We start from the raw sequence: 21,148 nt of genomic DNA, 5'->3' as shown, positions 1-21,148 counted from the left end.
TTTGAAACAGTGTTATCCCTGTAAAAAATTGAGGATCAAATGTCATAATTCCAAATTTTGCTTGTGAGCCTTATCCCTAGGACATGTAAATATAGTCTCTTGATTTCTGGTTTATGTGCCACTTAGTTCTCTTAAAATAATCTGGTTTGGCAACACTTACTAAAAAAACATTACAAACAGAATACATCCGCCTGCACGTAGCTTGGTTTATATCGTTTTCTTGACCAATTGTATTGAAGTTTCCAGCTGCACAATTCGAAGCTGCCACGTTATGGGCGCTTATCACAAGCAGACGATTTTACTTTACATTGCAGTCCGTGCGTTTTGTGAGCGAACTGACTTCCGAGTGCTCCAGTGTTCGCGAGGGAACTTTAGGAACGGACAGTTAACCGTAAAAATATCAAGTTGACTGTTCCTGTTAACCTTTCGCGAACGCCGATAGTGCAGTGCTAACATGCTTCGTCATTCGACAATCGAATTTCCGAGAATCTGAATCGTGTTCTCGTGATGTGAAGAATAGAAGAAATGGATTGGTTTCAAAGAGGTTACATAACCCAGGTAAATCTTTATCACCTTTACCATACTTTAATGCCCAGTCATGTCCGCGGAAATTGTTCTTAAACACAGACCACCCACATACCAAACAATTGCAGCTGCGAAAGCCTGGATTCTAAAAACCAGGTGGGGTTTTTCCTCTGCCTTGTGTTCATTATCAGTTACGCTAGCTACTTGAGAATTGTCCGGTGAACTCAAATAGACAAGCTTACCTGACCAACTTTTAATATGACCTTACCTGCACTGTAGTTGGAGTTAATCGTGATCTGAGATGTTCAAAATAATAACTATCATCTGGATATACATGTAGACAACACATTGTACATGTCATGTAATTCACGTACCACCTAAGTACAGAGACGTTTTCAAAATGTGGCACAGTGCGGTGGGGGAAACAGTGGCGTGCCCAAGGGTGGTGTAGGTGGAGATCATAACCCTCCTTTTGGCCAAGTATTGCTAAAGGAAAGAACGTCAAAGACAGGAAAAGATGACAAAATGAGGACTGGCCGCAAAAAAAGGTATAAGTAACCCGTCCATTTGAAAACCCTGGTCACGCCACTGGGGGTATATGGTTAATAAAGTTGAAAGGTGATATATGTGAATTATGACTTCTATTTACAGACAGTAACTTTCCATGTGCCGATCCGGTTAGGTAGTAGATCAATATTTGCTGAATCTCGCCCAGGGAAAGATCATTTAAATTGAAAGTTAAAGAAGACTTAAAACTGCACCAACCCCTGTTTGTCCGGGCAGCCATATATAGCCTACACCAGGCCCGTGCCCAGGGGAGGGGCCATGGGAGCCATGCCCATCCCTCGAAATATGAAATATTTAAATGTTACCCTATAAAAAAACCACGAAAATAACATCAAAGATTTTCAAATTTGTAAAAATTTCGATTTTGTTCTTGCATAAATGAATGTCTGTTCCTGCATCAATTTAATCATATCATCGCTCATCATATTCGTCACGATTAGACAAACTTGGCAGAAATGCAACGCAAAATAACCTAATTCAATGAACCTCACAGCATTTCTGTTCTCCTCTTTGTTACACATTTTAGAATCCACCCCCCTCCTCCTTTATAAAACACGAATAAGACTAATACAAGTATGAAATATTTTTGATACTTATCAATAGAAAGCAAGAATTAAATAAAATCTAGCACTTAATAAAAACATTGCAACTATAGCCAGAGGGCTTTCAGGTTGGTTTCTTCTGTTGCATGGAGCACTTACTTCCTTTGCCGTACTGAATATCTGAATAAAAAATAAGGTGTTCAGCATTGGCAGCAGGCTGTACATAATTAATGGGTGGATTGTAAGAATACTTCAATTAAACTTTATGGATGTCCTAATTCTATTCGAATTTAACAAGTAGCAACTATCTCGTGATACATTAATCACCAAAATGTTTTTCTCTCATTTTTGGCTAATTGCGACAATGAGGATGAGTAATGATAGGTGAAATGACGGGACACTCGCAAATAGCAGCCCTGCCCAGCCGGGACTCGAAACCGGAAACTTCAGTGACGACCACTTAATGCTCTCGGCCACCAAATTGGCTATCAGACAAAAATAACATTTGGTTTTTGGGCGAAGTTGCACATTTAACATTAATTATATATTGTCTCTAAAATCTAAACATACGCTGAAAATTGGATTTGTCTGGCTTGACTATATAAATTGTATGTTATTGTATACAAATGTATAGTTATTCATGCAAAACTTGTTGAAGTAAATAATCCTCAACACAGCCTGGGAAACACATCTGTTGAAATTAAGCAAGACGTAACTCACCAGGAGTGTAAGAAAGCACTTTGGGGTAATCTTCTTTTAGGTGTGCATAGGTTTTTCTTTTGAAAATGTTAGTGTTCGAATTGATAGGGGAGGGCGAGCCAGAAAATTTCCCTCGCTCTGGATATTCTATCCCTGGGTCTACATTTCCCAGGACAGAATTTCCTTCTGTGTGAGAATATACGTATTCTCATAGTTTATTAGTATATTTATTAGCCTCTTATACAGTATTACATCATCATTTGAAGGTGTGAAAACAACAATTATACTAGCGGCATGTCATGTCTTACGCGTATGTTTATATAAAATTGCCTTTTCCTAATAAAAATGGTCCGCCGTTTTTAATAAATATATCTTAAATAATATAGTTTGTTACTATCTTTGCTGAAATGACTCAATATAAATTGACTTCTATGGTGTTCTACGTTTTGTTAAATTCAAACACTGCTTAACATGACAGTATTTGCTGTTCTGTGTGTAGGTCTAATATATTTTTCTTTTCTTGTACGCTTGACTTTATTTTCATTAATATAGACTATCTTTTGACTTGTTTGCTACAAAGAGAAAGAGACACGGTGGGAAGAGAAAGAATAATATGCCTGGATAGAACACTTCCCAAGAAAAAAAAAATCTTTATTTATTGCTATTTCAACATAGCAGGTTTTTTTTTTATATATCTTTGCGTGTTCGGAGAACTGATCGGAAGAACAATAGCTTTCGGTACTCATAAAGATTATATATCAATTCGTTTTCTGTAACAAGCACAGAAGCTAAATTTTATGGCTATTATTTATACCGACTCCGTGCCACTTGGTCAGGTGAACTGTTGTTATGTAACCACACTCTTTGCTATGATTAAAATGCGACTGGAATTGGTTACGTTCTTACAAGACGAGTGCGTGTGTTTCAGTTGACTTGCTGCAGCGAGTTCTATGATTAACCAAAAATAAAGCATGCCATGCCTACTTTCACAAGAGTAATTTGACTTCTTTGTTGATTTAGTTGGCAAACTGCTGCTCATTTTTAACCGCGACTGATTATGAAAATTGGGCTCCCGCGTAGCCAAATGGTAAAATAAAAAATTAAATAAAACAAAAAATAAATAACAGAATTTTAAAAAAATGGTTAGCGCTTTCGCCTTTGGTGCGAGAGTCCCGGGTTCGATTCTCTGTGGGAGCGGCCAAACTTTTAGTGCTGACCCAGAGTCGTGAGAACAACTGGGGAGCTAGTTGAAAAGAAGAAGTAGCGGGATCCGGTCTCAACGCCAGAAAATAGTTGCGATGCGCTGACTACGCGTCACCCAACGAGGCTCTGGCTGGCCTTGGCCCTTAGAGGGCTGTTGAGCATGGAGTTTTTAGTTCTAGATTATGAAATAATAAAATTCGTGCCACATCCACGAATAAGGAACGAAGATCTAGATCTATAATTCCAGTTCGAAAGCTCATGTCCACCCTGAGATTCGAACCCGAGGCCTGGAACTATTCCTGATTCGATTGCCATGTAAACCAATTACATGTATAAATGTGTCTGTGACTTGCAGAACAGAACCTTGGGCCTCCCCGATGGCGTAGTAGTAATGATGATGTAAGCAAGGAGTTCGATCCCCGTGAAGGCACATTGCGCAGTGGATATCCAATCCTGATTAGCCTATCTAAGTATAAAGCGAACTTAAGATTTTGGACTGTAACAGAATGGTTTCAAACATCGATACGTTTTTTCTTATATGTTTATTTACATTAGTATGCACTTCATTTCGTTTGGGGGGGGGGAGATTCACGTAAATTTGCACAGCTACTGTCAAAATGGCGAAAGCCAAGAATAAACTATGATCCAAAACTCCTCACCTAGTATAATGTAATCTGTCCGCAAGAGTCATTGCCTAGAGCCACGTGCCAAATTGTTCCAAAACACTCTGTTTTTAATATAGAATTCTTAATGTGAATCTGGCAACCATACGTGTTTACCACGTTAATATTTTTTTAAAAAACTAACAACTGATATTTTATTTTTGACTATGTTATTTAGTCAGGAAATAGCTATAAAAATATAATCAATTTCTAATTTGAAATACAAGTGGCGCTCGCGGTGGCTATTTTGGATGCCAATACTAACATTACATGTATGAAACGCACATAAACTTCGAGCGTTTTGTTGCTACGTTGTGACCCATTAATTAGAGCGTTTCGTAAGTTCTAGTGAATGAAAACAAAGTATTCGTACACATCGAATTGTCAATTTAGAAAAAGTTTCCTCGCAGTCGTCTCGGTCATGAATAATAACGTAAACAATTCAGTGTTATCACGTACCATAATTATTAATAATATAAGCTCCAGATCGTAAGAAACTAAGTAATGACTTCATCGTTGTAAGTAAATTAAAATGTGTACGAAGCCTATTGGCACATCCTATAGGTTTCATTTTTGAAAATTTTTTAAGTGTTTCACGTCACACATGTATAATTTTCAAAAGTACCATTATATACACATCTATTGTATTTTATGCTGTTCATTACCAGGGTGGACAAATTAGTGCAAATAAACTTGCTCCGTATGTGAATATACAAGTACTCTTTACACTCGCTGTATACACCCTTTATAACTTTTGATACACCTTGTAGAGTGTAGAGTGGCGGAGTGTTAGCACTGCGCGTTACGACGCTAGGGTTCCCGGAATCGAATCTCGGCCTGGGCATGGGAGTTCTTCGTGAGTGTACCTTCATCGTATCATCAATCATTCTCATTGTCGCCGTTGGCAGAAAAGCGACGTTAAACAACAAAAATAAAGTCAAACATTGTAGAAACTTTATTTAATGTCAATGTCCGTGTTAAGTACTTACTATGATTCGATTGATCGAGTTACGTGCCATCTGGCAGAGCGTTCTCAATGATTTTTGTCCCGAGTTTTCAATCAGTAGCAGCAATCCGCCTCCCCGATGGCGCAGTGGTAGCGTCGTCGCCTTGTAATCAAGGGGTCCCGGGTTCGATACCCGATGGAGGCACAAGTGGTTCGGATCCCACTTTAAACTGTAGGTCCAGTCCCGATTAGCCTTACTGTGCACAAAGTGGACTTAAAACACCAAATCAAATCAAAGTAGCAGCAATCCGCTGTGAAGGTCAGCAAGCATCCATACTTCTTGGAAGCGTACCAGGAAAATGTTTCGCAGACGGCAGAGAGACCAACACAACGGGTCTTTTTTTTAGGGCGAGTCTAACGTGGGTGTCGAGGAGAGAATTCTTGTCATGCACTCGCTACCGGAAGTTGACCATTTGCGTTTCGATCGATGACTGGCGCAAATCTTAAGCAAATGCTGCAAGTGCGAAAGTATCCTTGAGGTGTCATTTTGAAGCGTTTAAGCTTCAATGACCATTGATTGATTGTTCTTTCACCGCTTCTCGTTATGGTTCTCAAGAGTGAAAAGGGAAGGAGGTCGAATATATTTGCAAACATTTTTTTCTGCTACGTGCTTTTTAAAAATTATTATTTTTAAACCTCGATTTAGAAGAGTAAATCTTGAAATTAATTACTGTAATTGTTTTGAGCTGTTAGCTTTAAGAAAGCTGATTTCGCCCTATTATTATTGAGGCTGCTTGAGTAGAAATTCTCTTACTCTAGACTAAAAGGCTAGAGACAAAAAAAACCGCTTGTATTTAAGTTACATCCTTTGTTAAAGTAGATACTCTTCTTGAAAAACGAAAATTGAATAGATAAACGGATTTTAAAATGTGCACTAAATATTATACTGGCCTATTTCAGCAGCATTTTAAGACGGGGTGAGGTCTACGTAGAAGAAGTAAAGTGTCTGAGTATTGATTAAGGGCAAAAAGTAAAGCACGATCCTATTGGCTTTCATCAGGGGCGTTATTAGTGATGTATGTCTATGCTCAAACACTCATAATCTACGTGGGCTTCTTGCAATCAAGGGGATTCGATTCCCGGTGGAGGCACATAGTGGTTCGGATTCCACTTTAAACTGTAGGTCCAGTCCCGATTAGCCTTACTGTGCATAAAGTGGACTTAATACAGCAAATCAATCAATGAATCAATCTACGTGGGTTGGAGATTTAATAGTGGCAAGTATTTATTTACATGATACAAAAGAGATACCCCTGTGAAACTTTTACAGCCCTTCTATGTAGTCACCTGCATTGCGTAGAGTCGTGGAAAGAAATACCTCCCCCATAAGACTACTGAAAGTAAGGCTCCAGGGGGGAAGTATTTTTTTCCCATGAGTGTACGTACATTCCGTTGCCAGCGATGTGGAAGTCGTAGTTTACCTGTAGCAGCGCTTGTTCTGTTGATGGTTCGAGTGGAGCAGTCTATTGCCTGAAGAATATCTGGAACAGTTCAGAAGCGAATGTCGCAGAATGGTTCCTTCATCTTACAGATAAAATTAAAGTCACAGGGGCTGGTAGAGCACCTGCCAGCCCCAACGAGCTAACAAATCAGCCACAGGTTGCGCTCGATGCGCCCAAGAATTGTCGTGCAAAATGATGAGAGGATCCAGCATAAAATGTTGCAACGCAGGTCTCAAGTTATATTCCAAGAAATGAACAGTGATATTGCGCATTGACGGTCTGTCCTGGAGGTAATGTATGCGTTAAGATAACACCAGCACAGTCCTGCTTCGAAAACATTATTATGACTTACTACACAACTACACAACATTAGACCGCCAACTCCAACGATACTCGCCTCCCCGTTGGCGCAGTGGTAGCGTCGTCGCCTTGTAATCAAAGGGTCCCGGGTTCTATACCCGGTGGAGACACATAGTGGTTCGGATCCTATTAGCCTTACTGTGCATAAAGTGGACTTAAAACATCAATTCAATCAATCAATCAAAAATCCAACGATACTCTATTCCTCTCGTTACTGCGCACTGCACCTACTGTGGAAGGAAGAGTCAATTTACTGGGAGGTAGGTTAGGTATGAAACTAACGTGTGGTATAAGCGAGAAGCACCGCGGTTCCGTTTCATGACGTTTATTATCACCTTTTCAATCTGGAGCCTCTAAGATGGTCTTGCATATACAGTATGTAACATTCTTATTCGTACACACGGATTTTCAAAGAAAATGCTTTAATATCTGAAAGGAAATACACTCTTTTGAAATTGTTTCTTTACAATTCAATAACTAATATCATTAGGAACATAAAATCTTACCCAAATTCTGTATGACCAATGACAATAATAAATTAAATGAAACTGAAAGAGAACATGCCATTTTTTATACAACTTTTCTACTCGTACACTTAATAATATAAAAGAAGTATATTCAGAGCAAATTGACTGACAGTTCTAATACTTTGATGCGTATCCTTTGGCTTTAATTACTGCTTGACACCTGTTCATCATAGAATTAACCAGTTTCCGACATGTTTCAGAGCTTATTTTATTCCATTCGGCTTGCACAACAGTTTTCAACTCTTGTTTGGACTTGACGCATGCTTTATGGACTCGTCTCTGCCCATAAATGCTCAATGGGATTTAAGTCTGGACTTTGAGCTGGTGTTTGTAGTAGTTTGGGCACATTCGATATTAGTCAATTCATGTTAACTCGAGCCTTATGCTTACTGTCATTATCTTGGAATCTGTAGATAGGCGGCATGTCCATTTTTTGGGCACTCTGCTTTACATTGTTCTTCAATAGGGCCAAATAGACATATGCATCCATGATACCATCAATAAACTGGATGGTACCAACACCTTTGGACGACATACAGCCCCAAATCATTAATGACCCACCACCGTGTTTAACTTTTGGAACTGTGTTAATGTGATCATTGTCTTTATTTGATTTTCTCCAGACTCTATTTATCCCATCTGACCCATATACGATTAATCTTGGACTCGTCTGACCATATGACACTATCCCAAAATTCCTTTTCCTTGTGGATGTGCTCTCTCGCGAATGAAAGTCTATTCCTGCGATTCACCTTATTTGCATACAGTCTCTTTCGTGGTATTCTGCCATGATATCCATGCTTCCACAAGGCACGTCGGACAGTTTGATCGGACATCATCTTGCCAGCAACATTTTCTACTAACGGTCGTAACTGAGGAACACTTAGTCGGGGTTTTCTCGCACTCTTTTTAAAATATTTTATTCAACCGTCTCTCTTTTGGTTTTCTCGGCACATTCTGTGTTGAACCTTCCTCTCTAAATTTGTTTACTATGTATTGAACTGTGGAGTTTGATTTATTGACTGTTTGTCCAAATTTTCTTAACGAATAACCTCTAAGAGCCAAATTTATAATAACATCCTTCAGATCGGAACTGAGTTCCTTCACCTTGCCCATTTCGAACACGCTGATAGATGGACGATAGGCCTTCAACAATACCTACGCAAGCATTCCGCTTGACGGGGAGCGCACCTGCATGTTCAAACTTGTTACGAAGTTGCAAAGTGCACGAAATCGCCCGAATAGTGGTGGCGATGTATGCGAGGAAGATTCAAACTCGTGCCTGTACGAATAACAATGTTGCATGAAACAGCGTGTTTTTCTCTTTTCACACAAATTATATGCTTTGTTTATACACTTTGAACATACATTTTTATTGACATTTGTTGGTAAAACCTTCATTAACATTAATTTCCAGGTACATATGAAAATGATTATATTTACTAGTAAATATGACATTTTTTCCTCGGAAATTCTATGTGTACGAATAACAATGTTACATACTGTATAGGGTCAATCCATATGAAGTCATACAGCATGGTTGCTTGACCATTTTTTAAAAAAAGTTTATTTTTTGTGTGGGGCGAGCCTCATATGTTGACAGTTCAGAACCGCTGTTATTTTACTATCACCGATTTGAAGATGGCGGGAATTTTTTTTATCATGGCGCGCGTCATTTTCTCCATTCGTAAGCATCAGCGGCAACTTTTTTATCTCAGCTCTGGTCAGTCCTACGACGATGAGACAAAATCTGTGATGTTAAGAATATTATAGGCTACAATTATATTTCTATGTAATTTTCTAAATATTATTCCATCATAATAAATTTTAAGGTCAAAATTGTGTATTTTAATCGCTCAAAATGACATTTTTGGACATTTTTTTTTAGGGGGAAGGCAGTTTGTTTGACACTTGAATTTTTTTGTGCAAGTGCCTGTGTACCAATAGTGTGTGGCAAAATTATTTGAAGCTTGAGACTTTAATCCTTTTTTTTCTACAGGGTCATAAACATGTACTTTTTGTTAAAAAAATCCAAGTTCAGGGTTAAATATCTCTGGTGGGCAGCTGTTTAAAAATCTGAAATTTGTACACAATACAGTACTCCATGATAAGTAACTTCAGTAAATATTTTGAGTTTGAGATTCAATTGGTTTAAGAGATACAAAACTCGTGAAAAATTCAATATTTTGCATTAAATATGGGATGCCTAATTTCATTGTTATTAACATTTTGTGTTAAAATATTGCAAACTGTAATTTGGAATGTCAATGACCAACATTACAATGCTGAAATGGATCTACAATAAAGTATATATACGAGGGCGTGCTGGAAAGTAAAGCTACCTATGTTTTTATTTTCTTTGTTACCTTGTAAACGCATTTTCGATTTTGAGCAACCATACATTGCACTTATAAGACTTTCCCGCTTCTCCATTGAAGGTTTCAAACTTCTATCACCACGGGGTGCTGAACTATAGTGAGGAAACTGGCAGCATGTAACCATGTAATTTTGGTGAAGCGCCTGAAGTAGCGTGCGGTGTCGAGTTTCTAACCGCAGAAAATGTGCTACAAATTGACATTCATCTGAGACTGAAGACATTTTATGGGGATGAATGCGTAAACATCAGTACTGTGCGATCTTGGACTATTCATGCTCGTATAGAAAACCCAAGCTAAAGAAATCTCAGCGTATGTGAGAGAATGGAGTGGAAAGCCGCGAACTGCAACTGATGGAGGTCATCGGAATCGTGTTCAGCTGGGTATTTTTTTACGAGCATGAAAAGCCCAAGATCGCACAGTACTGATGTCTACACATTCATCCCCATAAAATGCCTTCAGTCTCAGATGAAAGTTCAATTTGTAGCCCATTTTCTGCGGTTAGGAACTCGATCACTGCACGCTACTTCAGGCGCTTCACCAACATTGCATGGTTACATGTTCCCATTTTCCTCGCAATAGTTCAGCACCCCCTGGCGATAGAAGTTTGAAACCTTCAATGAAGAAGCGGGAAAGTCTTATAATTGCAATGTATGGTTGCTCAAAATCCAAAATGCGTTTACAAGGTAACAAAGAAGAAAAACGGACGTATTCACGTAATTATCAATCACCATAACGCATAACTATCACACAGTCTTTTAAAAGGCGATTTTTACCCACGTAAATTCATCGTCTGTTGCAATGGATACGACAGCGCTCCTAGCGGCATTGATGTCAATTATCGTTTTCCGGGGCACGTCGCAAAGGAAGGCGTGGCCTACACCCACCTACGCTACAGTGAAGGTCACATGCTAGCAGAGAGAGGAGGGGAGAGTGCAATGGATTTGAGTACTGATTCGGGGCTAATTCCGTTGCGTCGGGTTCGATCTCGCGTGATGTTCTGTAGTGTTTTGGTGGCTTTCATTATCTATGTTTGAGTGAGTTTGGCAGGGTTGATGTTCGAACACAAATTGATGAAGGACATAGGCTGTCAATTACAAGACACAGTGAATTTGTCCGGAAAAATAGGCATATATTAAATAGAATTATCGATTGCTTAAAATTATGTGGTCGACATGAACTTGCTCTACGAGGACATAATGAAAGAGAACAATCTTTAAACAGAGGCATCTTCCCATATTTATTATCCCTTCATAGAAGAGAGAAAACTAAAGAGGGAACTTCGTGTTCTTTATTGTAGTGAAGAGTTGAAAAACATAAACTCTATCAGTAGATTGCATTCATTTTTTATTTAAAATTATTTAGAGGGTACCTTTTCAAAAACAGTAAAAATGACAAACATAGTTTTAATAACTCCAGTGGCAACAGCTGAATCTGAACGATGTTTCAGCACATTGAAGCGTATTAAAACCTGCTTAAGAAATGCAATGCGACAAGACAGACCAAATGTCTTGGCACTTGCTTACAATAGAGATAGAATACATTTTAAACATAGAGGGCTTCAACGAAAAAGTAATAACAAAATTTGCTGAGCAGAAGAACAGGAGTCAACGTTCGTAGAAAGGTATGTTTCACAACAATACCTGTTTCTTTTGTAATCATGTGAATTGTTATTATATTTTAAATTCTTTAAACAAATAAGTCCAGTTTTGTAGTTTAGAAGAAGATAAATACCCGTTTTTTTGTAATTCATGTAATTTTTCATTACATTTTAAATTCGTTCAAAAAAGTAAGTCCAGTTTTGTAGTATAGAAGAAAAATATACATATTTTTTGTAATTCATGTGAATTGTCATTATATTTTAAATTCTTTAAAAAATAAGCCCCGGCCAAATTTGAGGCCACGGGACGCCACTGCGTTATGGGTAATAAAGTAGTCCTGTAGAAATAAAAATGTACATTTGTTGCGAGAGATTCTTTAAAAGTTAAAATCAATTAACTACTAACCTCCAAATTATGGAATGGGGCATGTAACAGTCAAGGAGCTTATATTTTGCACCTTTTCGACTATCCAACGTTCTTGTTCAGGATAGTGGAGGCAATTGAAGTATAGCACCTCAATCAACACCTTCCTGGACATCTACTTCTATCAGTATCCGAGGACATATCATTTATAAACAATATCCTAACTGCCTTAACCAGAAGAACTGATTTAACTGTTCATCAGTTGCTACAGGAAATGAGCCTGGTTCATTGCACTGTTGGATTAGCCATCCAATGCATGCAATGGGGCTGTTTTACGCAATTAATGTTACACAATGTACTTCAGTGGAATATTTCAACGACAGGTGCCTTTGTTCATAGTCAGATCGGATAATGCACTGCAGTGGCGTGGGTGGAAAATAAATGGGTGAACTGTAACTTCAATATTTGTCAACTTTAGCCACGATGACAGTGTATGTTACTTGTTTTTACATTTTCAATTGATCACTATAGAACTTAAAATTAGTAAATTTGTTTGGATTACAATACCATATTTTGAAATCTGAACTGCAACCACAATTTAGCTGATTTAAGTTTCATAATATGTGTTTACAATTGAAGACTAAAATTGGTAAAAGCTATAAGTGCCACAATAATTCAAACACAATTTTCCACGTTAAACTGTGAAATGTGCCATGCTTTATAATGTGGTAAACGTGAAATGTGGCTGGTATCAATTCCAAAATGCTACTACAATATGAAATAATTGGCTTTAGAAAGAGTTATCTAATAAATCAACACGCAATATCCGTTAAATGGAAGAGATGCAATAACTTGAATTTCATCGTTAAGACTGGTAAAATCTAGAACTAAGTTTCTTGTTATTGTTTTAAGTCCACTTTATGCTCAGATATGCTATCGTGACTGGCCTACATTTAAAGTGGGATCCGAAGCACTGTATAATGTGCTTCTATCGGGAATCGAACCCAGGATCCCTTGATTACAAAGCTATAGAATTTCCACTATGTCATCTGGGAAGCCCACTAGGGAATAATATACAACAAAAATATTCTACTGATAAACCGAAGATTTGTACTAGACGTAACGTGCAAATAAAATACTTCGAAACCAAGCAAAAATTCAACTGTCTGATTTGCCAGAATTTGTTGTATCAAAAAGTATATCGGAAATGTTGTCAAAAACAAAATGCTTCCGTTGCTTACGACCACCAGTACGCAGTTGCCATAGCAACCGATCCCTAAAATATCCACTAAGTATTGACCCTTTGTGGGTCAAGCAATAACTGCTAATGGAGCGACGTGGGCGGAAATAGCTCGGAATTTCCATTCCATTTTGGTACACCCCTCACCCCGCCAGCCCCCTCTCCCTTGCGGACAAAGGAATTTCAGGAATGAGCACGATATTGGAGGCAAACTCCTCCACAGAGCTCCAGTTCACTCAATTCAGCTTGTATTCTCAGACACGTAGTCAGCCCAAGACTGGTGGACCCCCCTTCTTTTCTTTGAAGACCCCAGGAAGGCCTTTTGTGGCCTCAGTAATGGCTCAATGGCACAAACCAATGGCTCATAATACGTCCAACGCCGGAACGATATGAAGAAAATTATACCATAAAATAATTTTTATTCGTTTTCATCTGCTTTTGTTACTTTCAACTGCATTTGTAAGTTGGGCTCACAATCTCATCTACAAAAAGTTAGAAAATATGCGTTCTGTCTAATTTTGCCCTTGCACTCTTTACAATACAATAAAACTATGTATGTCCTCTGGATCTACCTAGGTAAATTAGACATAAGAGTTGAGAATTAAGTTATTGAAGAATGTAGTGAATGAAGTATACGTTTGTAAAAATTTAGACGATAGTGGCGCTTCAAACCAATCAAAATCTGGAAAGCACATAATTATCCATGTTGCCTTTTTCAAACTACTGTTTTGTTAATATATACAGTGGGAGGCGCAAGTATTGCTCTTCAAATTGTCCAAGACTATTTTCATTAACTTGTCTCTTGTAGGACTGTGTGTTTTAAGGAATGTATTTTTACGTATGCATCGGCAGAGGTTTTCAACACGTTGTATGATTCCGTAGCGTTTCGTCCGAAAGCGAAATTCGTAGAAAAATGTTACACTTCGTCCGCGACGACTGATGACACATCCATTAGGATGTGTGCTGCCTTAGCATTCTTAAAGCCAACGGAAGTGAAGGAAGGATGGATTCATATCCATAGTCAGGCAGAAGAAAATGAAAAATTGACTGAATTTTTCGACTACTTTGTGGACCAGTGGTTAGAAAATCCACAGGTTTCAATTGACATGTGGAACTGCCACTAAAGGAGACACAGAACAAATAACGAAGCGACAGCTGCTAAAATTGAAGTATATAATTATATCAAGCATTTTGTGTAACACATTATAAATGATCCATGGCGTCCGTGGGTCACTCATGACAACCTGTCATGGTTGTGCGAGACTATAGGTGTGTTTCACCTACGTCACAAACTGTTGCATTGTGGGATCGAGCAGCAATGATTGCGGCCGCTTCTCGTAAACATACGGAATTCAAAAGCGAGCGGGCGGCAGATTTCAACCTCGTTTACGATGGTACTGTGCCGTATTCAGTTGATTAACAGAAACTTACGTTCATCCTCGAATTTTCCGAGAAAGAACAGAAGGTGCGCTTGACGGCACGGAAATCGATATTATTGTTGATCAGAAGACACCGCGTCGCAAATATTACAGAGTGTGCAGTGAACGTTTCCTCTCAGGTAAGTTTATATGCCACCTTTCTCTGTGACTTTTAGTACAAATGGATCGAACTGGTGTGTTTAATCATACTTGCAATAGTGTTTCTTTGTTTTTTTTTTGGTAGAAAGGTGCTAATACTTCCGATAAGTTTGATGATTGGATTGGATTGATTTGTTGTTTTAAGTCCACTTTATGCACAGTAAGGCTAATCGGGACTGGCCCTACAGTTTAAAGTGGGATCCGAACCACTATGTGCCTCCACCGGGAATCGAACCCGGTAACCCCTTGGTTACAAGGCGACGACGCTACCACTGCGCCATCGAGGAGGCCGATAAGTTTGATGATAAAAATGATAATATTCGAAGTTTAATTCATCTTGATAATTCGTTTGTACTTGATTATTTATTATATTTCGTTCGTTAAAGCAAACTGTTATTAATTGTTATTCGATCCATGAGAAAATGTGCCGGTAGTAAGCTTTGCGTACTGTCAGGAAAAAAGCACTGCTATCAAAGTATCCCCAATTGATTGATTGTTACTTCGCTTTTATGCCAGTTTTGGCTAATCGTGAAGACGAGGCTGAGTGATGATATGATGAAACCGATGAAAGCGAAACTTATCAGAACACCCATGCTCAGGCTGAGATTCGAAGCCGGGACTCCATCCTTGCATCGTAGCGCGCTATGTTAACCACTCCGCCACGGATGCTTGATTGATTGATTTAGTTTCTTTTACTTCGCGTTTTGTCCCTCTTGGTTAATTTGCGAAGATGGGGATGAGGGATGAAATGATGAAATTGATGAATGGACATTCACAAACAACCAAGCCCGAGCAGGATTCGAACCGGGCCCCTTGGCCTCGCAGCGCGATTTGATAACCACTCGGCCACAGGGTCCGGCTCCGCCACGGATGCCGGAAATTGTTAAAGCAAGGAGTGAAATTACTGTTTTTGAGCAACTCAACATTTTAAGTTACAGCGTTTGAACAAACCTTAAAGGGAAACAGAGACGATAGGGCAGAGCCTTGAAAATATTAGTAAATCTGTACTGGGTGTAAATATTTCAAGCCGAATCCGAACCACTAATAAATACGAAAACAAATTGATTCTAGGTAGCTTGGTCAAGTAATTAAACACACGTGAACTAGAGTTGGCCAAAGGTTTAGGCCCCTTTTCATTTCGTTTTCGTCCAGTTCATATGGATCTACACCGCAAAACTTCGCCTGTTCTCCATATATTTTTGTGTCGACTGCGCAAAGAGCTTGAACACGAAAAATTACCGCCATTTCCAGATGACACAACATTGTCATTAATTGTATGCAATGTTTTACCGAAATTTTACACAGTACTAACAACAAACGTACAGTTTGCGCAGGTGTAAGGAACGGTACGTGCAAAGAGAATGGATCCCATTCTCCTACGTGGTGGGTATTTCTTTTCAGACTACATACAACTCGGCCGCAAACATGGCAGCGGTGCGAATTCTGACGTCACATGAAACCCACCTATACGGCAGGCCCAGCTCTATTTTCATAGAGGTGCCAATTAAAGAGGGCACGCAGTCCTGGCTGGAGTTAACAATGGACCTTATCGTACAGTAAACCTAAGCAATGGACAATAGGTTTTAAAGCTTCATTAAATGCTATTAGGATGGTAGCCCTCAGACGAAACGCTACTCGGCCAGGTGAACCCGTAAGCTGCCTGTTTTAGGAATTCGGACGAAACGCTAAGCCACGGGTTGTATGGCATTATGTTTCAATTCTTGCAGCTCTCATTGCGTAAAACAAAGAGAATGGACATGGTGATGGACGGTTTGCTTAGTAATACTGATCCTTATGCATCCCACTGTACTGCTTGAATGATCAGAAGAAAATGCGATACAAATGTGGTTTATTTCGATTTTGGAGTTTTAAAAATTAACACATCTCCAGGATCCACACTTCTTCTTTCCTGGCACTACAGTCCATCACAGACCCTGGCCTCCTTCAGAATCTTCCGCCATCCATCTTTATTCACAACCTTTCTTCTCCAACTTCTAATTCCCGGCACACTCAGGTCCTCTTCCACCGAATCAACCCACCTTAAAGGTGGTCTTCCTACTTTTCTTCTCCCATTCATATTCGTAAATGTAATCTTCTTACATACCATGTTCGGTATATATGCCCCAACCACCTTAGCCGTGTTAATTTAATTTCCTTTACAATTTCTATATCCTGATAAAGCTGATATAGTTCCATATTATATCTTCTTCTCCATAATCAATTTTCATGTATCGGCCCATAAATCCTCCTCAGAATCTTCCTTTCAAAGTTTCCGATCATTGACTCAGCCTTCTTGATTCACATCCATCCATTAAAATAGGTCTTATTAACGTTTTATATAGTTTAACTTTTGTTTTCCTTCTGATGTACTGAGACTTCATATGTTTCCCGAGTCCAAAATACATAGCTTCTATTTGCCATACTTATTCTGTGTTTAATCTCTGTCAGATAATCTCCTTTCTCAGTTATATATGCGCTAAGATATTTAAATTTCTGAACTCTCTTAAAAGAGAGTCCGTTAACTTCAAAGGTTGCAGTATTACTGTAGTAGGCACTTTAGTTATTTCCATATATTTTGTTTTAGCTGCATTTACTGTGAGCCCCATTTTTTGTGCTGCAATGAGAAGGTTAGCTACAGCTTCACGTAATGCTCTTGTTGTTCTGGCTAGTATTACTACGAGGTGCATTCAAGTTCTAAAGTCTCCTATTTTTTTCATGAATATAACTAGTTATAAGAGTTGTTTGAGATGAAGCATCCATTCTTGAAGGTTGATGAGGCCAGATGGCAGCATGTTCTGCCTCGTAGTGGCGCGGTCTAGCGGCAGGTGTGTTTTTGATACTGGAAATAGCACCGTTTACATGGGAAGAATAGCGTGTTATTATCCATTTTCTACACTTGTAAGAAGAAACACCCATTGATATTCATCTTCAATTGACTGAGACAAGCTGTGGTGGTGTCATGGACGTGAAAAATGTGCGATATTTCAAGGAAGACCAAACGCCATGTGAATACAAACAAAAAGAGCCTGGGCCACAAACCAGCAACTAGTTACCGCCATTGCTGATATAATTATGTTTGAGGACAGAAAAGTCTTTATACTCACACATTGTTATGCTAAGGATAGCACAGTGATGAGTACAAGCTCTGAAGCTTTATTGAGGACTAAGTTGCTTCCAGCATTTCGAGAGAAACTGCCGGAAAAGGCTGCAGCTGTGTTGTTTCATCAGGACAATGCACTTCCTCATCGGGCGGCCATTGTTCACACGTTTTTCACGGAAAACAAATTTGGAGTGATTCCACATGCTCCGCCCATACTCACCTGACCTCACACCTCGCAATTTTTGGCTCTTTCCTGCACACTAGGACAGTCTGCATGGTCACACATTTCCAAGCCGTTCCGCTCTTACAATCAGCGATTTTTAAGTATACAAAACAGACTTCTAAAAAAGCGTTTGCAAAGGACATGCTATCATGGTCACAGCGTTGTGAAAAATGTGTACGTCTAGAGGGAGATTATGTTGATAATTGACAACAGTTTCAGCTTTCTGAGGTGAGTATATAAATTAGGAGACCATAGAACTTGAATGCACCTCGTATATCATCTGCATATGCCATAATTTGCACTTATTTGTTTATTATGGTTCCACCTGCCTGCTTCCCTGACAGCCTTTTCTAATGCAACATTGAAAGCATGCATGACGCAATCCTTGTTTGGTTTCAAATTCTTCTGTCAGCTGGTTTCTTATTTGTAGTATACAACGTACTTTTTTAAAGGGTCTCTTCTACTACGTTTGTTAGCTTCTGTGGGATGTCAAATTCCATCATGGCTTCGATTAACTCTCTTCTTTTTATGGTATCATATGCAGATTTAAAATCATATGTAAAGGTGATATGTGTTTATTCCAAATTCCTTTGTCTTGGCACATATTTGTCTGATTGTATGTATGTGATCTGAGGTTGATTTTCCCTTTCTAAAGCCACATTGGTAGTCACCTATTATTTTATGTACATATGGGGAAAGCCTTCGGAACAGTACATAAGAAAAAAAATTGTATCCAGTATTAAGTTTGCTATCATCTCTATGGTTTCCCGTTTGTGGACGGTCTCCTTTCTTATATATGGGGTGATACCTTCCTCCCATTGTGATGGAATTTCTTCATTCTTCCATATTCTATCTAATAGCTTTTGCATGCTTCCCATGAAATCCTTTCCACAAAGTTTCATCATCTCAGTTGTTATTTTGTCAGATCCTGGTGCTCTGTTGTTATTCAGCTTTACAATGGCACTGCTAACTTCTTCAAGGCTAGGCCCATCTTTTTCCCATTCATTCATTTGGAGGTTCGTGACATTTTGATTTTCTTTCCTATCCTGATTCTGTCCTTGCTCCCTTTCATTCTCATTCTGGTTCTGTTCATTCAATAGTTCATTAAAATGTTCCTGCCATTTGGTTAAAATATCCTGGTCATTGCTTAGCAGTCGTCCATCCTTATCCTTGCATATATATGCTCTCATTTCATTGACATTTCTATAGAATCGTCTACTTTCTCGTTTTGCATTAAATCCCTCCAGTTGCCTCATCTTACTTTCCTCATGCTCCCTCTTCTCCCTTTTATGTGTTTTCTTTTCTTTCTTCCTCAATTCCCTATATAGTTCTATAAACTAAAAACTTGTAAAGTAGCTATTTATCATATTTCGATAAGCTTCATTTTTCTGCCTTGTTATCTCCCTACACTCCTCACCAAACCATTCACTACGATGTTGTTTCTTCATTTCCCCTATTTCTTCATCAGCTACATTTATTATTATTTCTCTTATGTTGGTTCACCCCTCACTACTACAACTTTTCATACCACCTTCCAATTTCCTCAGCCTGTCAGCAATATTTTGCTCATACCTTTTCCTTCCGTCTTTTTCCTTAAATTAATTTATGTCATATCTTGTAATTTCACTTCGTTGTCTCCCTTTTATACAAGATATTCGGATCTTAACCTTAGCAATAACCAGGTAGTGGTCTATATCCACATTAGCTCCTCTAAAACTACGTACACCTAAAAATGTTAGATTTGTGTTTACTATCTAAAATTACATGGTCTATCTGATTACTTGATCCCCCATCCGGAGTTCTCCATGTTGCTTTATGTATATCTTTATGAGGATAAAAGGTGCCTGCTATGATCATTTGATGTCTATTTGCGAAATCAATCAGTTTTATTTCGTTATCATGACTCTCGTGGTGCACGCTTTGCATTCCAATCACAGGTCTAGCCCAGGTTTCCTGGCCTACCTTTGCATTAAGATCTCCGAGGATTATTTTAATATTATATCGAGAGCAGGAATCATAGGCCCTCTCCAATTAATCATAGTAGGCATCCTTTTCATCCTCAGTTTTATCATTTGTTGGTGCGTCGATTGTTATCAAGCTGTAGTTATGAAATTTTCCTCTAACTCTTAAAATACAGGTTCAGTCATCTATTGCCTTAAAATCCATTACAAGACTTTTCAACTTCTTCTTTATTAAAAACCCTGTCCCAAAGTCATGTCTTTCTCCACAGCTATAGTATATTACTGTATCTTTTTTGCTCTAACACATCCTTCCCAGTCCACCTTACTTCCTGTAATGCAAGAATATCAAGGTTGTATTTATTGAACTCTTCGATAAGGTTTCTTAGGGCCCTCGTTCTATATAGGGAAAATATGTTCCATGTTCCTAATCTTATAACCCTTTCCTTGCCTGTTTGTCTTACATGTTCCAGTCCGGCTCTATGATTTGAAGGCTTCTCAAATGTTGGTGTTTTTACTGGGAGGAATGGGGTCAGTCCCACGCCAAACCCCCAAACTAGTGGGACCAGGATTTTCCATTGGGGTTTACTCCCCTAGGGAGGCTAGCTTCGCTACGCCTTAAGAGTCCTCCTTACCCTTGGTTTTCTGTCATTGTATCCTTCCCGTAGCCTTTGGGGATCCCTCCCCTCCCTGCAAGGCAGCAGGAGCAGTGCTTATTTGATGGCGGCACTTGCTCGCCATGTCACAGTGTTGTCAGTGGGCTTTTCTGGGTTTTTAATGGGGAATGGTCCTGCCACTGGCCAACCCCTTCAGACCCTGTTGACACTGCTGCCTCGGTCCGGGACTGCTTATTTGGCATTGCCTTATTCGCAGCTAACCACCATATCTGATGGCCGTTCGCTATCCGCCACCTGCGACCCGCCCGGTTGTTGAGGTTCACCCCTCCCTAGGGAGGCCAGGAAATAATGTACTATCGTACGAAATCATCATACTGTTTGCGAAGCTATGCTCTCACTTCCCAGCAATATTCATATTTAGGTAAATGATATTGGTGCCGCGCTTTGGGGTAATCGCGAAAAATAGACGGATTTGATGATGTAACACAAAAACCCAGGCCAAGATCCGAATTCGGAACCACCTGTGGGAAGATAATTATCCGCGTGCGGGCGCCACTTTGT

General features: G+C 39.1%; 1 protein-coding gene across 1 annotated transcript in view; it reads left to right on the top strand.

Moving 5' to 3' along the window:
• Positions 1-297: 297 nt before the first annotated feature.
• Positions 298-21,148, top strand: part of Pi3K92E (phosphatidylinositol 3-kinase 92E) — a 122,918-nt gene continuing 102,067 nt past the window's right edge. The window contains exon 1 of the mRNA XM_083120630.1: positions 298-558. The gene's annotated coding sequence lies outside the window, so the exon portion shown is untranslated. The remainder of the gene's footprint in view (positions 559-21,148) is intronic.

The sequence above is a fragment of the Lepisma saccharinum genome, chromosome 4, assembly GCF_977018435.1.
Source record: "Lepisma saccharinum chromosome 4, izLepSacc3.1, whole genome shotgun sequence".
In the NCBI taxonomy this organism is placed as follows: Eukaryota; Metazoa; Arthropoda; class Insecta; order Zygentoma; family Lepismatidae; genus Lepisma; species Lepisma saccharinum.
This window is presented reverse-complemented; position numbering and strand designations above follow the sequence as displayed.